This window comes from Phascolarctos cinereus, unplaced genomic scaffold, assembly GCF_003287225.1.
Source record: "Phascolarctos cinereus isolate Bilbo 61053 unplaced genomic scaffold, phaCin_HiC Scaffold_4;HRSCAF=312, whole genome shotgun sequence".
NCBI lineage: Eukaryota > Metazoa > Chordata > Mammalia > Diprotodontia > Phascolarctidae > Phascolarctos > Phascolarctos cinereus.
Genome location: NW_027555847.1, coordinates 359,754,852 through 359,773,341, shown reverse-complemented (window position 1 = coordinate 359,773,341; position 18,490 = coordinate 359,754,852). Strand labels below are relative to the sequence as shown.

Here is an 18,490-nt window from a genome sequence, read left to right as displayed (position 1 = left end):
CTGCAAACACTATATGTTAGACATATCTAGCTCAGTGTCCCATAGGAGCCTCAAACTCAACATATTCAAATAAGACATTTTTTACCCCAAATATACTCTTCTAATGAAGTTTCCTATTATTGTCAAGGGCACCACCATCCTCCCAGGCACCCACTTAGCAACTTTGCTGACATTCTTGACTCCTCAGTCTTATTCAGTGAGTTGAAAAATCTTTTCATGTCTCCCTCCATAATAGCTCTTATATATGCCCCCTTTTCTCTACTCACTACCACCTAATTCCAGGACTTCTTTATTTCTCACTTGGACTATTGTAATAGCATTATGATTAGTTTCTTGGTCTGAAATCTCTTCCCACTTCAATTCATCCTCCATGTAGCTACTAAAGTGATTTTCCTTAAGTGTGGCTCTGACCATGTGACACCTCCCCCCTCCCTCAACAAACTCCAATGGCTCCCTGTTATGTCTAGATAAATTGTAATGTTTGATTTTTAAGGTCCTTTGTAACCTTGCCCCTTCCTACATTTCCAGTCTTCTTATATATGACTATCCTCTGTGATAGAGCCATTTGACTTATTTGCTGTTTCTCACACATAAATTCTATCTTAGGTCTCTGTGCCTCTGCATTGGCTGATCCCATGTTTGGAATGCTCTTCCACCCCTAACAAGACTCAGCTGTAATGTTGCCTCCTGAAGGAGACCTTTCTTAGTCCTCCCAGCTGCTGAGCTTGCCTTATTAAGGTAACCTATTTATTCTCTGTGTATTGTATGTATCTATTTATGTAATGCTGTTTCCTCATTAGAATTCGAGTTCCTTGAGGGATGGACCTTGTTTTTGTTCTTTTCTTTGAATCCTCAGTTTTATAGATTGGTTGGTACATCAAAAAATCTTTTTTTTTTTTCCTAGGCAATGGGGTTAAGTAACTTAAACTTAGGTCCTCCTGACTCCAGGGCTAGCGGGTTATCCACTGTACCACCTTGTTGCCCTCCAGAAAAAGCTTAATAATTATTTGTTGATTGATTGCTCCTCTCTGCAGCCGAACTCCCGATGGCTAGGCCTTACTCTTTCTTGAATGTTCTCAGATGAGTGAGGTTATCTCTTAATGGACCTCTGCAAGAGGCCATATTATACACATGGGAGAGGAAAGAGAAATACTTCTCTGCACCCCACCGTCCCCACCTCTGTACTCTGGAAAAACCCAAGGGAAAAGGCCTTTCTTGAGAACTGTGGTCTTCTTCTCTAGGTGACTCTTCTTAACTCCCAGAGGTGAATTCCTTCCCTGGCAGCAATCTTCCTTTCTTACTTGAATGCATATCTGACCTGCTTGCTTATCAGAGGCAAGAAGAGGTACAACTGATTCTTCAGCCAGCCAGTGGCTATCTGTCTATAATGCCATCAAATTTTAATTGAGAAATATCTTTATGGCTCCTAAAGGACCAAAGAAATTCAAAGACTTCCATACCTCTTTTATAATACTTTAATGGAACTATGATTTCTCTGGTGTGGGTACTGTCTCCACCAATGCATATATAACTCTTTATGCCTTCTCATTTACTGTAGAAAATGTTTCATAGAAGTGGGGAGGGGCAAGGAATCAGATATTCTACAGCGAAAAATTCAGGGAGCAATTATGTAAATATTCCTTCTTGTGTAGAAGACTATTTCTGATGGTTCTGTCCTTCAGGCAAAGACAGTGACAAAGCATTTGTGTACTCCAGGCGAAGTGTGAAAATGGTGTTCCCAATAAGTTGTTGTGGCCTGGCAGCCTAGAGACTTGGTTGTAATGTTTGTGACTTGACATTACACAATAAATACCTGTGTGCCATGGAGGGCAGTGTTTTCTGCCACAAAGTGCATTTATTATAGTACTATTTTTTAAGAATTTCTCTTTTCTTTCTCCACAGCTATATTCTATCCTAAATAGCTGCCCTACCTGTGTCTACCTTCACTAATATTTGGCTTAATTCAGTTCAGTTCAATTCAACTTAAGACGCATTTATGAAGGGGCAGCATTGAAAAGTGACTAGAGCACTGGACCTGGAATCATGAGGAATACCTGGGTTCAAATCCTGCCTCAGACTTGTTAGCTTTGTGGCCTTGGACAAATCATGAATCTCTTTGCTAAGAGTGAGAAGAACACAATGGTTCCCAATACCATGTATCTTTGTCTTCTGGCCCAGGAGGGAACAATCCCTCCATCATCGGAGCTTCCCACTTTGTATGTTTTGCTCTTGTCTTCACAAACCATAATGCAGGGAGTTGGGCCTGCTCAGCTCCTTTGTTCATGGAGCCTTGTAGCTCTGAGATGATAGGTCTCTTCAAAAGTATAGGCAATAATAATTCTAAAAATGTGTACTAAGTAAGCATTTCATTGTGAACTTAGCTGCTTCAATAGGGAGAAGTAAAGGGTGTCATGATCAGAATGGCTATGCACCTGTTGAGAGCTCATGCCAAAAGGTGCTATATGAATAATATGTGCATGTAATCTCTTGCTACTTATAGCCATTGCTTTCTCTTCTTTTTATCTGATCTTGAGACAGCTTGTAGTGTATAGTCAGTTATTTCCTTTCCAAGTGACTTACAATACATTGGCACAGTCTGGATTTGGTTCCCCAAGATATGTTAGCAGAAAAGTTTAAGATTATAGAACTGGTCTAGGAGTTCACACTCAATAAGCTATATGGTGAGAGAGCATATAGGTGTCTATGAAGTTTGAAGAACAGGAGACAGCTGGGTGGTGCAGTGGATAAGGTATCGGATTTGAAATCAGGAAATTAGTTCAAGTATTACCACAGAAATTTACTTAACTCTGTGACTACTTGTACATTGCTTAATCTCCCTCAGCCTCAGTTTATTTATTTGTAAAACAGGGATAAAGATAGCACCTACCTCATAGGGTTGTTTTGAAGATCAAATAAGTTAACATATATTATGTGCTTTGTAAACACTAAAGCAATATGTAAATGCTAGCTATTATTATTATTAACAATGTATGGGTAGCTGGAATATACCTTAGATGGCTCTGAGAGTGGTTGAAAAATAATCTGTAAATGCTAACAACAACAATAATAGCTGTGATAGTAGTTATAGTAATGTGAACATCTTATTTTTTATAGTGATATCCAATTTATATAACATTGTCATATACATTAACATACATTACACCTTAGTGCTACCCCCATTTTGCAGATGGGGAACTTGAGGGTCAGAATTTGAATGGATTTTTCAAGGTCACAAAGCTAGAAAAAAATGGCAAACCCTGATCTTTTGACTCAAATTCTTTGTCTGCAAAGGAATTGCAAAGGTCAAGGGGCTCTTCCCTGAGAGGTTCCTCTCCTCTTTTCAGTGTCTCACCACTCTTGTCCCTGTCAATTTTATTTGGAATTTTCACCAGATCGGAGTAGGAAGTTATAGGGGAAACGTAAGCTATGGGGATGGTGGGTGGTCACCTGCAGAGTTGAAATTTGCTCTTGATAGCAATAGAGGCTAGCGGTGGGTCTAACCAAGAGGCATATGTTTCATCCTCAACCTTTCTAGTGAATCATAGCATAGTATTTTCCAGTCGCTTCACAAGGATGTGGTTGAAATAAATGAGCTTACCACCCAACTGGAAAACCTTTGCATAGTAAATCTGTCTGGCTGCTTCTCTTGTCTCCATAATAAATAATTAAAATATAAACATAAAATCCTACCTCCCTGTCCTGATCACAACATCATGCCAGTGACTCATGAAAATAAGCACAGCCCATATACCAAAGCCATCAGGGTGAGGGGGCTGGAAGCCAGGCACTGGGTCTAAAAGAACATTTATCTATTTTCTTTCTATCTTCTTTTTCTTTAGCCTTAGTTTTCATGGGTATCCATGATAATGTATCATGGGAGGTGTTTGGGATGTGTAGGTTAGGGAATGACTGAATGTATTCACTCCAGGGAGAGACTTCTGTTTTCTTAGCATATGATGTCTTATACTTCAGTGACTTCTTTGATCTCATTGATGTGGGTACTCCCTCCAATGGTACAGACGACAACTCATTCATATCTTTTCACCCTCAGATTGTTGTCCATGACCTATGTTACTCCATATGTTGGAGGCCTTCCTATGTAGGTCTTTTTAAATTCTATGGGTACCAGTATGGCATTCAGGTTATTAATACATCCACCCTAATTCTCAGTGCTTGACTGACTTACGTCCTTTTTCTGGCCACACACATTTCCTGGTTGGAATCTTTTATGTTACTTCTTGTGTGCAAGACATCGTTGGTATTGGCTGACACCTACTTATATCTAACACAGCCTTCTAATGCCCTTTTGATCTATTGTAGTTTTGATTTCTTTAGTAGTTGTGTTCTATGATTTATGGTCCTGTAGCACCACTGGAAGACTGAATATTACTGTTAAAAAGATGGGTATTTGTATAAACATTTTAGTCTTGCTGAAAGCGTCACCCAATTTTCTAATGCCATTAGTCTTCCCAAAAGCTGACATGTTATCTCTTACTCCATCCCCCCCAGGGATGAAGAGAGTCTAGATCTGTGATTTCTACAGTGTAGGGAACTCATAGTGTGAAAACTTCATCTACCAACACAGATGCACAACTCTCCTGAAATTTACAATCTTAGAGAATTGCTTGGGAGCCCTAAGAGGTTAGGGTGACTTGTCTGTGGTTGTACAGATAGTGTCAGAGGCAGGACTTAAACCCAGGGCTTCCTGACTACAAGGTAAGCATTCTAGCTACCTTGCCCACTGCTTCTCATGGTATCTTAGTACTGTCAGAGCACAGTACTAAGAAGGCCATGAGGTTTACCTAAGTCCTATAAAGACTCAGAGTTAGATTGCACTTTAGTGCCCTAGCCTGTTGCTGAAATCATTGCCTACTCTTGGCCAAAATGGAAATCAGTGAGAATGTGGATGGATCAGTGCAAATCCATCACTACTACTAGAATTAGTGGTGCATACATTAATAATGGTGAGTTATTAGACTCCTCAGATCTGGATGACCATAAAGTATTAGAGACTGATTGGTAGTAGTGGCAACGTATGGCACTAAAGTGAACTAAAGTCAAGACCAATCTTGAGGACAGAACATAATTTTTGTATTTGAATTATTTTTGAAAGTTATTCCCAAAAGTCTCTAAGTATAATAGAGGGCATTATTAATTAAATTAATTAAAATCCTTCAATTCAACAGAAATTTATTAAGTACTTATGAAATGTCAATTGTTATCATTATTATTATGTTCAAGGCATTTATTTGTCAGAGAAGGACTACCTCTAGGGTAACACGGCTCACAAATTTGCAAAAAGCCAAATCACCAGGCAGGATTTCTAAATAGAAAGGGGTTAGTTAGTATGGCCCTCTGGAGGACAGGACTCCTAGGTAGAGATCTTCTAGTGATTAATGACAGTCTATATGATGTCACTAGTTGGATAAGATTTGGATTGAGATAGACCTCCCACGTTGAAAAATGCAAATTAGTCTGTGGATCACTGGGCAAATATCCTACTGCTCTATAAAGTGATCCAACTAATTGCTGATGCCCAGACTTCTCCTTAATGATAGACATCAGCTCTTCTTGCGTTGTTTCATCTGGAGATATTTCCTTCATTCCTCTGTACAGCAGCACTCAAAATTTGGTAGGAGGATTTGGTAAACCTCAATTCTTTTTTAGAACCACTCCACTCACTCCATGAGAAAGCCTCAAAACCTACCTACCTCTAAGTCAGCTATGGGATTCCTCTGGGCAATACTTGTTGACCAGGCTTGCATCTGATTTATCTCTTTCCTCCATTTGTCCACATGTTTGGCAGATCTGCATATGGTTCTAAGCCCAGCTGGAATCTTTTTGGGTTTAAAAATATAGACTCATTTGCTGTGGTTTCTGATGTATCTTTCTGAAGTTTCTAATAATAATTTCCTCTGATCTTGCTCGCGGCAGCTAGAAGTTGAGTAGGTGATGTGGTTTTCACTCCCTGTGGAGTTTCTTTTGCTTGGGTATAATTACTAGTATTTCTTTCACTGAGGGCAGGGCCACATGGCTACCATTGGTAAGGAATGTAGGACAGATAGAATTGTTTTTGTTTTTATCACTAATTTTTTTATTTTTTGTCTAGCTATAAATTACATAACTATGGACAAGTCACTTCACTTCCACAAGTCTCTTCTGGAATAAACTTTTCAGTTTATTCACCCACAAAATGGGAATAATACTATTTCTCAGCTTATCTCATAGGATCATAGATTTAGAGGTAGAAGTAACTTTAGAGGTTATTAAGACCAAGCCCCTCATTTAAAAGAAGAGGAAACCGAAACCCAGAGATATTAACTCACCCAGGGTCACCCAGCTCGTAAGTGTCTGAGGCAGGATTAGAAACCAAGTCTTCTTGACTCCAACACTATAGCCTCTATGCCATATTCGCCTTCTTAGAAAGTCTCTCATCCCTCATAGAGTTGTTAAGATCAAAAGAGATAATGTATATGACGTGCTTTGTGAGTGTAGAGAATTATAGAAATGATAGACACACATTCATTGTTTCCTCTTGGTTCATTAGTTGTCAACATTCTTATTATGCTTGCTCTTTATATATAATCTCATTTTCATAGTCAATAATAAGGGCCCAACACCCAGATCATATACTTTGAAGATTTTTGATTAAGCTAGATTCCATGGTCAGTCATTTCAAAGATGCTCCCACTAATATCTTGTGTTTCCTTGCCCCCTGATCTTAGGTGGTTCAGTGGATAGAGTATTAGGCCTGGAGTCAAGAAGTCCTGAGTTTCAATCTGACCTCAGAAACTTACTAGTTGTGTGCCCCTGGGCAAGTCACTTAACCCTATTTGCCTCAGTTTTCTTATCTGTAAAATGGGGATAATAATAACACCTCCTTTTCATGGTTGTTGTGAGGTGATCCTCACAACAATGAGATAATAATTGTGAAGCGCTTAGCACAGTGCCTGGCACATAGTAAATGCTATATAAATATTATTTTTATTATTATTATAAATGTCCTAAACCCCAATCCTATGCAAAACGCATCCTCTTTTGATTGCTTCTGGTGTCAGGCTAATGGACATTCCTGAAGAAAAAGCTGGATAAATTCATGCTATTCAACCCCTCAGTATTACTGGATAATCCTTTATTTATCTGTAGTCCTATCCTTATCACATTCCCCAAAGCTTCTATTCCAAACCTTTTCTATTCTTCTAAACACTCATTCCTATCCTCTTACTTTTTTATTTCTCTACCCCTACTCAGCAGGTCATCTGATGTAAGCCATCTCTTCTCTTCAGCTCCCCCCCTTTCCACTCCAACTTTCCTTTTCCATCATCAGATTTCTCAATATCATCAACTATCCTCTTTCATGTCCCTCCTCTATCAGTGTATCTAAGATTTCTAAGACTGATGTCCAATTATGGTTTTGATTCCTTCTCCCACCAGGTTTATTCCATTAAGTATCATTCATTGTGTCACACCTCTTCACACATCTTCACACACATCTTCAACCTCTACTTCATTATTCACTTCCCTTGGATTACAACCTTGCTCTACTTCTTTCCAAATATACACAGTAAAGTAACGTTCCTTCAAACCTCACACTTTCATGGGCTCTCTCCTTTCTCCTTCCTTTCCTAAAATGCCAAAGTTCTCAAAGGAAGAGTCAAGGCTCCCTGCCTCTACTTCATCACAAGTCATTCCCCAACCCCTCACAATCTGGCTTCTGATCCTAACACACTACTAAGTGCAGCTCTTTCAAACTCTATTAAAACTGGTCTCTCAAACCTCATCAATCAATCATCTCTTAATTGATTAAGCCAATAGTTGTTCTACTCAAACTCTTTGCAGTCCTTTTTACTGCTGACTGCCATCTCCTGAGAGAAGCGATGTAGTACAGTGTGTAGAGAACTGAATTTGAATTCAGAAGACCTATATTTGAGTCCTGTGTCTGCCATGGGAAAATCACTTCACCCTCTTGAAAGCCTGAACAAGTTGCTTCTAAGGTTGCTTCCAGCTTTATAATTATGATTCTTGAAGCTCTCTCTTCCCTTGACTTCCATAGTACTGTACTCTCCTGTTCATTTCTCACCCACCATCTCTGGCAGCTGTGCCTTCATTGTTTCAACTATGGTCTCTACCATCTCTTTCCCTTGAATATGAGTTCTCCAAAGTTTACTCCTCAGTTCTCTTTTTTTCCCCCCATGTTCTCTCCCTTGGAAATCTCATCTCTTCCCCACCTCCTCCCCCACACTGGCTATAGTTATTATCAGTTCTATATGGATGCCTTTCAAGAGTATATCTAAAGCTCTAGCTTTCCCACCCAAACTGCTTTAAGTGCATGATGGATATAAACGTATCTAAAACAGAATTCATTCCTCTCCCTTCCCAATCATGTCCCTTCCCCTCTGTAGAGCTTTCCCCCCAGATTCTCCTGTTTGTAAGTTGTACTGTACAATCCTGGCTCTCTCTCCACCCATTCCCCTGCCTCCAGTGGTCTTATCTATGTTGAAATGTTTATGTATAGATTGAAATGAAATTTAAATGATCATTAAGGACATTTTTAAAGGGGGAAAAAAATTTCAAAAGGCCAATCTGGGAGGGGTGTGTGTGTGTGTGTGTGTGTGTGTGTGTAAGGGCAAAACATGGAATATTAACTTGTCTTGATAATGATGGTGGTGGTAGTGAGGGATTGGGCTGACTCTAAGAATGTGAGCCTCAGGTCTATTTTTAGCACTACCTTCTGACTGTATTACCTGCTGACTGCCTCTAAGAGTCACTGCTTAGCCATTAATAACCCTGATTTATAATAGTGTAGTGAGAGCTCTGAATAGCAGTGATTGTTTTCCCTAGAAGGACATGAAATTTCAAATTCTTACTGTGAGTGTTAGGAGTATAACTAAGGACACAGACTCTGACTCGCTCTCTGTCTCTCTCCCCTTCCTTCCATCTCTCCCTTCTCCGCTTTGTATCTATCTCTTCCTACCTCTCTTCCTCCCTCTCTCCCTTCTTCCTGTCTTCCTTCTTTAACAAATTAATTTGTTTTTATATCATTGTCACTTCCCAATAAGCCTGATCTACTGCCTCAAACCATCCCTTGCAACAAAGACTTGTAGTTAAGCCAAACAGATGGATACATTGGCCATGTCTGACAATGCCTGCATTATGCCACTCCAATAGTCCATTAGCTATTTCAACAAACATTCATCATAGCATCTTAGGGTTGGCAGGGTCCTAAAAGGTTAAATAGTCCAACCTAATACATAATTCCTTCTACAAGATACCTGACATGTAGTAATCCAGTCCCTACTTGAACACTCCCAGTGAGAACAAGCTCAGTGTTTTGCTGTGCACTTGGCTTATTCTACCATTGGACAGTTTTAGTTGTTTCAGAATCTGTCTTATGTTGAGTTGAAATCTGCTTCAAGAAACTTTTCATTTATTGATTCTAATTCTGCCTTCTGGAGCCGTAGGGAGAAAGTCTCCTTTACCTGAAGTCTTTTAATTTCCAGGATAAACAATCCTCACTTCTTCAGTTGTTACTTACATAACATGGTCTTTCATAGTCTTCATTGTTCTGGTGGCCTGAGTTTGACATACCTTCCTTTGAATACACTCCAGTTTGTCAGTGTTCTCTTTAAAATGCAACACCCTGAATTGAATGAAACACCAAAAATGTGCTCCAGAAAGGGCTGAGTACAGTGATATTCTTACCAACCTAGTTGTGGATGTTATATGTCTATTAATGCAGCCTAACGTTACAGTAGCTTTTTTGGCAGCCCAGTTATAATCTTGGCTCAGACACAGCTGTAGTCAACTGAAACCTTTAGGCAAGACAGACAGATAGACAGACAGACATACTTATTATTAGGCCAGGCTTCATGCTTTTTTATTGTTCTTGTTGTTGTTGATTCTTTAAATTTAAGTGCAGGACTATTTATCTCTGTCAAATCTGGCGTCAGACATTTACTAGCTGGGTAACTCTGGGCAAGCAAGTCATTCGATCTGTGTGCCTCAGTTTCCTCATCTGTAAAGTAGGGGTAATAGTACCTACCTTAGAATAGGAGAATAGGATAAAATGATTTGTAAGGCACTTTGGAAAATATAAAATGCTGTATAAATGCTAGTTATAATAATAATATTTCACACCATTAGTTTTGTTTCATTTCTTTAGCCAGTCAAGTCTGCCTTGGTGAACACTGATTCTGCCATCTAGTTATTAGTTTTGTGGCATCCACAGATTTGATAAACATGTCATCTATCTATATAAATATATCTGCATTTAATTGTACCTTCTTGGAGGATGGAGGGGGAGGAAGGAGGGAAAAAGAACAAAGTAAAAAGTGTACAGCAGAGAATAAAGGAAAATATTACAAGGAAGCAAAGGAAAGATGGACAGCTCTAAACACAATGTGTAGCATTTATTATCTAGGCTTTCTTGAAATAGAAGTTTATTGCTGCATATTTTGAATGCTTTCTTATGTTTTGCTGTGTACTCGCAATGCTTTTTTATTCTTTCCTTACTTTGTAGTTAAGTTTTAATATTTAAGTTTATAAAATGTTTCTTTTTCTTATTGTATATTTAAGTTTAAAATAAATTAATTAAAAATAAAGTAAAAAAAATGTCATCTGTCACCTGCCTTTATCTAAGCCATTGATAAAAATATTGAACAGGACAAGGACAAGGACAGACAATATTTAGTGAGCACTTAGTCCTGAGTTAGATTGTAAGATGTGTATCTTTATACTTCTTCGTTATCTCTCTATAATAGCCAGAGGCAACCACTTTGTGTGCTAAAAGGTATTTTTTGGTATTGTGAGGCCTCAAAGGGTGAACCCAGTTTCCTTTCAATATTCTCAGAAATACTTTCTCTCAAGGACAGAATTTATCTTATTCTTTGTCACCTACTACCCTATAAGGTTATTATGAGAATTCATAAGCTTCTGCCTTTAAAAAAATCTGTAAAAGAGTCTTCAAAGAAAGGGTCGAAATGCAAAGAATAAATCCAATGGTAAGTGGATTATTGGCGGCCACTGAGAATATGTTGCAAGTAGGGATTAGGATAATACCATAATATTCATATGTATCATATTCTTTTGGATAAAAAATGCTATTCAAGTTTACCAGAATGTTGAATCAATGAGTTGTGTGTGTGTGTGTGTGTGTATGTGTGAACACTTAGCCTTCAATTTTAGTCCTCTGTAGATGTCAGAAGCCAAAATGCAGCCAAACAATAAAGCATTTGTTGAGCTTACTAAGAGACATGCATGGTGTTTTCCTGTAGACTGATGGTAGACCACAGACAAATTGCATTACTTACTAATTGACTTTAGGTGGATTTCTTTTATAACAGCTCTTCTGGACAGAGGCCTTGGATTAAGACCTTTTGTTACCAGCTTTCATCCCAAAATGAATATTTACAGTTGAGTTACAGAGCCTGGCACATGTAGGGTCTGCCATGAAAACCGCAGAGGCACTTTTAACAGAGCAGAGCAGGCAAGTTTCTTGCTGTCAGCTAGTGAAAAAGGCATTAGGGAGTTTGGACCATTTTGGCAAGGATAGCCCAGCTGTTAACTCTTTTGGAAAACATTCCATGTAGCACTATAAAACATTCCATGTAGCAGTTGTCTGCAGCTTCAAAAAGGAAAATCTAGCTTTAGACAGGGAAGTGCGAATGAGAGAAGCAGGATTCTTCATGAGATCACTCTCAGCTCCATGAGATGACTAGGGTTAATGCAGGAAGGTAGGCAGCCAACACAGATTTATTAAGCATGTACTAAGTGCCATGCCCTCTGCTAAGTGATGGGGATACAAATACAAGGGAAAAAAAAACTGCCCCTGCCCTCAGGAGCTTCCATTCTAATGGGGGAAGATAACACACTAAAGGGTAGTGAAAAAAGGGAGAATGCTACTAACAGGGGAATGATGCAGAAGTACAGAAAGTCAGAAACACAGTTGAAAGGAGGAAATGCTAATACTGGTGCCTTCCCTCTGTTGATTACTTCCTGTCTATATTGGGTTTGTGCTCAGTTGTTTCACATGTTGTCTTTTGCATTAGATTGTAAATTCCTTGAGATCAGGAACTGTCTTTTGCCTTTCGATGTATCTCTAGAGCTCAGCATAGTTCCTGACACTTAGTAGGTGCTTAATAAATGCTTGTTGATTTGACTTGCCTTGGTACTGGCAAGATGGGGGGTGGGGTGGGGAGTGGGATTTCATCCCCTCATCTCCACTGGGAGGATAAATCCAATCTGTCATCCTAAATCTTTGCTGATCATTTAAACAGAGCTTCCTTTACCATGGCCTCCTTTTCCTTTCTCAAATGATGGCCCTAGGAAGGAGATGTGTCTTTTACTCTGCATTACTCTGCCCCATCAAACAGCTTAACCTTTCCCCAATCCCCTGTGATGCCAGGATTTACCACTGCTAAACCTGATACCTTAGGCCTGACAGCCAGAAAGCTGATTAACACTGATGCCAAATCCTCTGCAAATGTAGGGGAAGCTCTCATTTGTTAACTATTTATCTAAAAAGTATTTATTATGTGCCTATGATATGTCTACATGTGCCTTGGAGTAGCTACCAAGGGTCAAAATTCATCCTGTGCATGTATATCTTAGCCCTGGCAATACCCTGTTCCCCAACCCTATACTTATAAACACATCAGGAATTTAGGTCCTGCCATTTGTAAGGGTCTCTGTTGGCACTAAAATGGGACTTTCCAGGTTTGGTTATGGAAACTTGGTCCCCTTTCCAGAGTGGACAACAGTGTAAAATTGTATCTCTAAGAGAGAAAACACTGCTTCATATGTCAATCAGTAAACTTATTAAATATCTACTATGTGTTGGGCATTGTGCTAATCACTAGGAATGCAAAAAGAGGTGGAAGACAATTCCTGTCCTCAAGGAGCTTACAATAGAATGGGGAAGACAACATGTATATGTTTATATATGTATTTATATATATGTATGTATGTATATCCATATACATATATAAACACATATATACATATGTACAACATATATACAAAGCAAACTATATATATATATATATAATAAGTAGGAAATAATTAATAGAAGGAAGGCCTGGGGGAGGGGTGTTAGGGAAGGCTTCTAGTAAAGGAAGGGATTTTGGTTATGACTTAAAGGAATTATGGGAGATGAGAAGGTGAAATGGAAGAAAATAAGCATGGTAGACAGCCCGAGAGTCTTGTAAATCTCCTGCTCCAAACCCCCATTGTGGCCACTGTCTTTGCCTTGTACCAGGGTCACCCGTTGAATCCTGGGCCAACTCCAGTCATCTTTACTTATGTCTTGTCATTGGATTCTAATAATTCTGGAGGAAAGAGTGAGGCTGACAACTTTGAGCAGCTCTGCCTCACTTCAATTCAATTCATGTGCAAGTCAAGACATTGTCCTCATGATGTCATTGATCCTCTTTGAGAACAAAGGAGGAAAAACAACAACACAATAGCTAGATCTCAGTCTTCCCTGTGGTGCCCTGTACAGCCCCATGTCGTGGTCACTCACCCCAGACTTACGTCCTTACAGGGTCTTCTTCAGGGATGGAGAGGCCAGTCCAATGCCTTCCTGAGTGCCCTTCTTTCCCTAGAGACTTCTTCAGCCTGCCTACTTTAAACTGTCACCTCTTGCCTCCCCATAAGACTACTTGGGTTGAACCTCTACTTGCTCTTATTGGCTGTGACACAGGCTTCGTTGGGTCTCAAAGGACATCACCTCATACTACATTTGATCTTGAAGAAACAGTCTAATCTCCTACCTCCATAAAAGGATCTCTTTCTAACCACTGATATGCTTCCTGAATTAACTTATCAATAGTTAGTATATATCCATCTCCTCCTACTCTCTCCATTCCAGTGATTCTGAATCCCTGGCTGCTGATGAACAAACATTATTCCGCAACTGTCTTTTGCCTCATTCTCACACCCATCAACCCTACTAAACTTCTCCAATGCACTGTTTCACATCTATTTCCCCTTCCATTGTATGCTCTGGAATGCCTACTCCATAATTAACAAACTTGCTTTCATCTCAAACTTTTTCCTTTCTCACTCTTTATATCTTCTGACATTCACTGAGACTTGACATCATCCTGACAATACACTGTCCCTGGCAACTCTTGCCAATACTAGTTGCACTTTCACTCATACTCATCACATTAGCTGGTTGTGGTGGAAGAGTCAGAACAATCCTTGCTCCCCATGATCACTTGGAAACCCTCTGTCTACCATTGTCATTCGGCAACCTCTTCTTCTTTGAGGTTCATGCTCCTCAAATGTATCACTTAATGCAGATCCTGATGGCTTTTATCTGTTCGAGCCCTAGACATTCTCCTTTCTTCCTCAAACAGCTCAGCTTCTGGTTCATAGTCTTTTTCTTCATTGTAGCTCCTGCCCTTATCCTGGGGGACTTCAACATAATATTGATGTTCCCTGAAATATTCAAACTTCCCAGTTCCTCAATCTACTTAACTTTCATGACTACCTGTCCACTCTACCTTAGCTACACCTCCCCTCCACACACACACTCACACCCACAGGCATACCTTTTATCTTGCCATCACCTACAATTGTTCTGCTTTGCACCATTATGATCTTATCTCATTTCTTCTTTTCCTATGTAAACCTGTATTTCCTTTTCATCAGACCTCTAGTCAACACTGACTGCCCAGGTTCATAGAACAAGTAAAATACTTGAATCCAGGTCTTCCTGGCTCTCTATCTTCCATATCATACTGTTTCTAAAAGTAACAAAATTTGGTATAATTTTCATTACATTAAATTAAAAAGCTTTTGTACAAATAAAACAAATGTAGCCAACATCAGAAGGAAAGCAGAAAATTGGGGAAATAATTTTATAGACAATTTCTCAGATAAAGGTTTTATATCCCCCAAATATAAAGACCTTTGTAAAATCTATAAGAATATGGAGTCATTCCTCAATTGATAAATGGTTAAAGGATATGAACAAGCAGTTTTCTGATGAAGAAATCAAAACAATTCATCATATGAAAACAATACAGTCATGTGAAAAATGCCCCAAATCATTATTGATTAGAGAAATGCAAATTAAAATGACCTTGAGATATCATTTTACACCTGTGAGATTGACTAAAATGATTGAAGGGGAAAGTGATAAATGTTGGAGGGGAATGTGGAAAAATTGGGACACTAATTTCATTGTTGGAATTGTGAACTGATCCAACCATTTTGGAGAGCAATCTGGAATTAGGCCCAAAGAGTTATTAAACTTCCTATACCCTTTGGCCTAGCAATACCACTACTAGGTCCATTTCCAAAGATGATTAGGAAAAAAGGAAAAGAAACTATGTGTTATTTTTTCCCTAAGGTACCTTTTTTTTTAAAATATGAATTTATTTATTTTTAGTTTTCAATATTCACTTCCACAAGTTTTTGAGTTCCAAATTTCTCACCACTCCCCCCACCCCAAGATGTCATGCATTCTGAATACCCCTTCCCCTGGTCTGCCTTCTCTTCTATCTCTCCCCCCTCCCTTCCCTTATCCCCTTCCCCTTCTATTTTCCTGTAGAGCAGGATAGACTTCTGTACCCCATTTCCTGTATTTCTTATTTCCCAGTTGCATGTGAAAACATTTTTTTTAAAACATGTGTTTTTAAAACTTTGAGTTCCAAATTTTCTCCCTTCCTCCCTCCCCACCCATCCTCATTGAAAAGGCAAGCAACTCAATATAGGTTGTACATGTGCAGTTATGCAAAACACTTCCTTAGTAGACATGTTGTGAAAAACTAACTCTATTTCCCTTAATCCTGTCCTGCCCTCCCATTTATTCTATTCTTTCTTTTGACCCTGTCCCTCCTCAGAAGTATTTACTTCTGATTACCCTCTTTCCCAATCTGCCCTCCTCTCTGTCACCCCCTGCTCTCTTGTCCCCTTCTCCCCCTATTTTCCTGTAGGGTAAGACAGATTTCCATATCCAATTGAATGTGTATGTTATTCTCTCCTTAAGCCAAATCCTATGAGAATAAGATTCCCTCATTCCCTCTCACCTTCCCCTGTTTCCCCTCCACTGTGAGAGACTTTCTCTTTTCTGTTTTTTTTTGTGAGATAATTTACCCCATTCTACCTCTCCCTTTCTTCTCCCAGTATCATCCTCCCTCATCCCTTAATTTTATTCTCCAGATATGACCCCTTCATCTTCAACTCACCCTGTGCCCTCTATCTATATATACATACATAGAATTTTTTTCCTTCAACTACCCTAATACTGACAAAGTTCTCATGAGTTACAAATATCATCTTTCTATGCAGGAATGTAAACAGTTCAATCTTAATAAGTCTCTTATGATTTCTCTTTCCTGTTTACCTCTTCATGTTCCACTGGAGTCCTGTATTTGAAAGTCAAATTTTCTGTTTAGCTCTGGTCTTTTCATCAGGAATGCTTGAAAGTCCTCTATTTCACTGAATGACCATTTTTTCCCCTGAAGGATTATACTCAGTTTTGCTGGGTAGGTGATTCTTGGTTGTAATCCTATCTCCTTTGCCCTCCGGAATATTATATTCCATGCCCTGCAGTCCTTTAATGTAGAAGCTGCTAAATCTTGTGTTATCCTGATTGTGTTTCCACAGTACTTGAATTGTTTCCTTCTGGCAGCTTGTAATATTTTCTCCTTGACCTGGGAACTCTGGAATTTGGCTACAATATTCCTAGGAGTTTTCCTTTGGGGATCTCTTTCAGGAGGAGATTGGTGGATTCTTTCAATTTCTATTTTGCCCTCTGGTTCTAAAATATCAGGGCAGTTTTCCTTGATAATTTCTTGAAAGATGATGTCCAGGCTCTTTTTTGATCATGGCTTCAGATAGTCCAATAATTTTTAAATTCTCTCTCCTGGATCTATTTTCCAGGTCAGTTGTTTTTCCAATGAGATATTTCACATTGTTTTCTAATTTTTCATTCTTTTGGATTTGTTTTACAGTGTCTTGATTTCTCATAAAGTCACTGTTTCCAATTGCTCTATTCTAATTTTTAAGGAAGTATTTTCTTCAGTAATCTTTTGGACTTCCTTTTCCATTTGGTCAATTTTTCTTTTTAGGGCATTTTTCTCCTCATTGGCTTTTTGGACCTCTTTTGCCATTTGGTTAGGCTGTTTTTTAAGGTTTATTTTCTTCAGTATTTTTTGGGTCTCCTTTAGCAAGCTGTTGACTTGTTTTTCATGATTTTCTTGCATCACTCTCATTTCTCTTCCCAGTTTTTCCTCTACTTCCCTTACTTGCTTCTCAAAATCCCTTTTGAGCTCTTCCAAGGCCTGGGACTGATTCATATTTTTCTTGGAGGCTTTGGATGTAGGAGCTTTGATTTTGTTGTCTTCTTCTGGTTGTATATTTTGATCTTCTTTTTCACCAAAGTAAGATAATATAGTCTGACTCTTTTTGCGCTGCTTGCTCATGATCCCGCCAATTACTTGAGTTTTAAACTCTTTGTTAAGGTAAGAGTCTGCTTCCAATGTGGAGAATGTACTGTCCCAAGCTTCAGGGGTTTGTGTAGCTGTTTTCAGAGATACTTGTAGGGACCTGTAAATTTTCAGTTCTTCCAAGGTGGTATGATAAGGGGTGAGGTGTTTACTCCTTTCCTGGCCTGTGACACAGTATTCCTTTCTGTCCTGTAACTGTGAGGAGGGGTTCCTCTCCACAGCACTACAAGCTCCACCACACCAGCTCTCCTCACCCCAGCACTGCCACCCAGAACTGTGACCCAGATCCACACACGGGCAAAGCAAGAGATTCCTGCCTCAGCACTGGCAAAGAGATCCCTGCAGTCCCTCTCTGATCAGCCACTGGATTCCCCCTCAGTCTGTGGGCCAGAAGCTCGGGAAGCAGCTGCCCCCCCCCCCCGACCAGGCTCTTGGGGAATGGAGCTGAGACCCCGCCTTCCTCTCTGACCACCGACAGACACAGACTTTTCCCACTGACCTTCTAAGTTGTCTTTGACATTCGTGGATTGAGGAGTCTGGAAACCTCCACAGCTGCCCGCGATTCAGTCCTCTGAGGCCTGCTCCAGGTTTGCTGTGGCCTGCGTGCCCACGCAGCGCTGTGCTGCGCTCCCAGCCCGGTGATACACCTTTCTGATCAATCATTCAGGTTGTCTTGGGCTGGAAATTTGTTTCACTCTGTCTTTTTGTGGGTTCTGCTGCTTCAGAATTTGTTTAGAGCAATTTTTTATGAGTATTTGGAGGGGTTTGGGGGAGAGCTCAAGCAAGTCACTGCTTTCACTCCGCCATCTTGGCTCCGCCCCTCCTAAGGTACCTTTTGATCTCACATTTGTTTTATTTATAATTTATGGAATAAAACAAGCATTTCCATAACATGGTATAATAAAAAACATGATTGTGTGTGAAACTGCAAATCTGTTGTGTACAACTCACTATCCCTTCTAAATAAATAATAACGTTATCATATAAATTTCTTTAAAAAAAATTTTTTTTCCGAGGCAGCTAGGTGGCAC

At 39.5% G+C, this 18,490-nt stretch overlaps 1 long non-coding RNA gene across 1 annotated transcript in view; it reads right to left on the bottom strand.

Annotated features, from left to right (window-relative positions):
- LOC144456681 (uncharacterized) overlaps window positions 1-18,266 on the bottom strand; it is a 48,416-nt gene extending 30,150 nt beyond the window's left edge. The window contains exon 1 of the long non-coding RNA XR_013485698.1: window positions 17,959-18,266. This is a non-coding gene — a long non-coding RNA (uncharacterized LOC144456681). The remainder of the gene's footprint in view (window positions 1-17,958) is intronic.
- Between the last annotated feature and the right edge of the window lie 224 nt (window positions 18,267-18,490).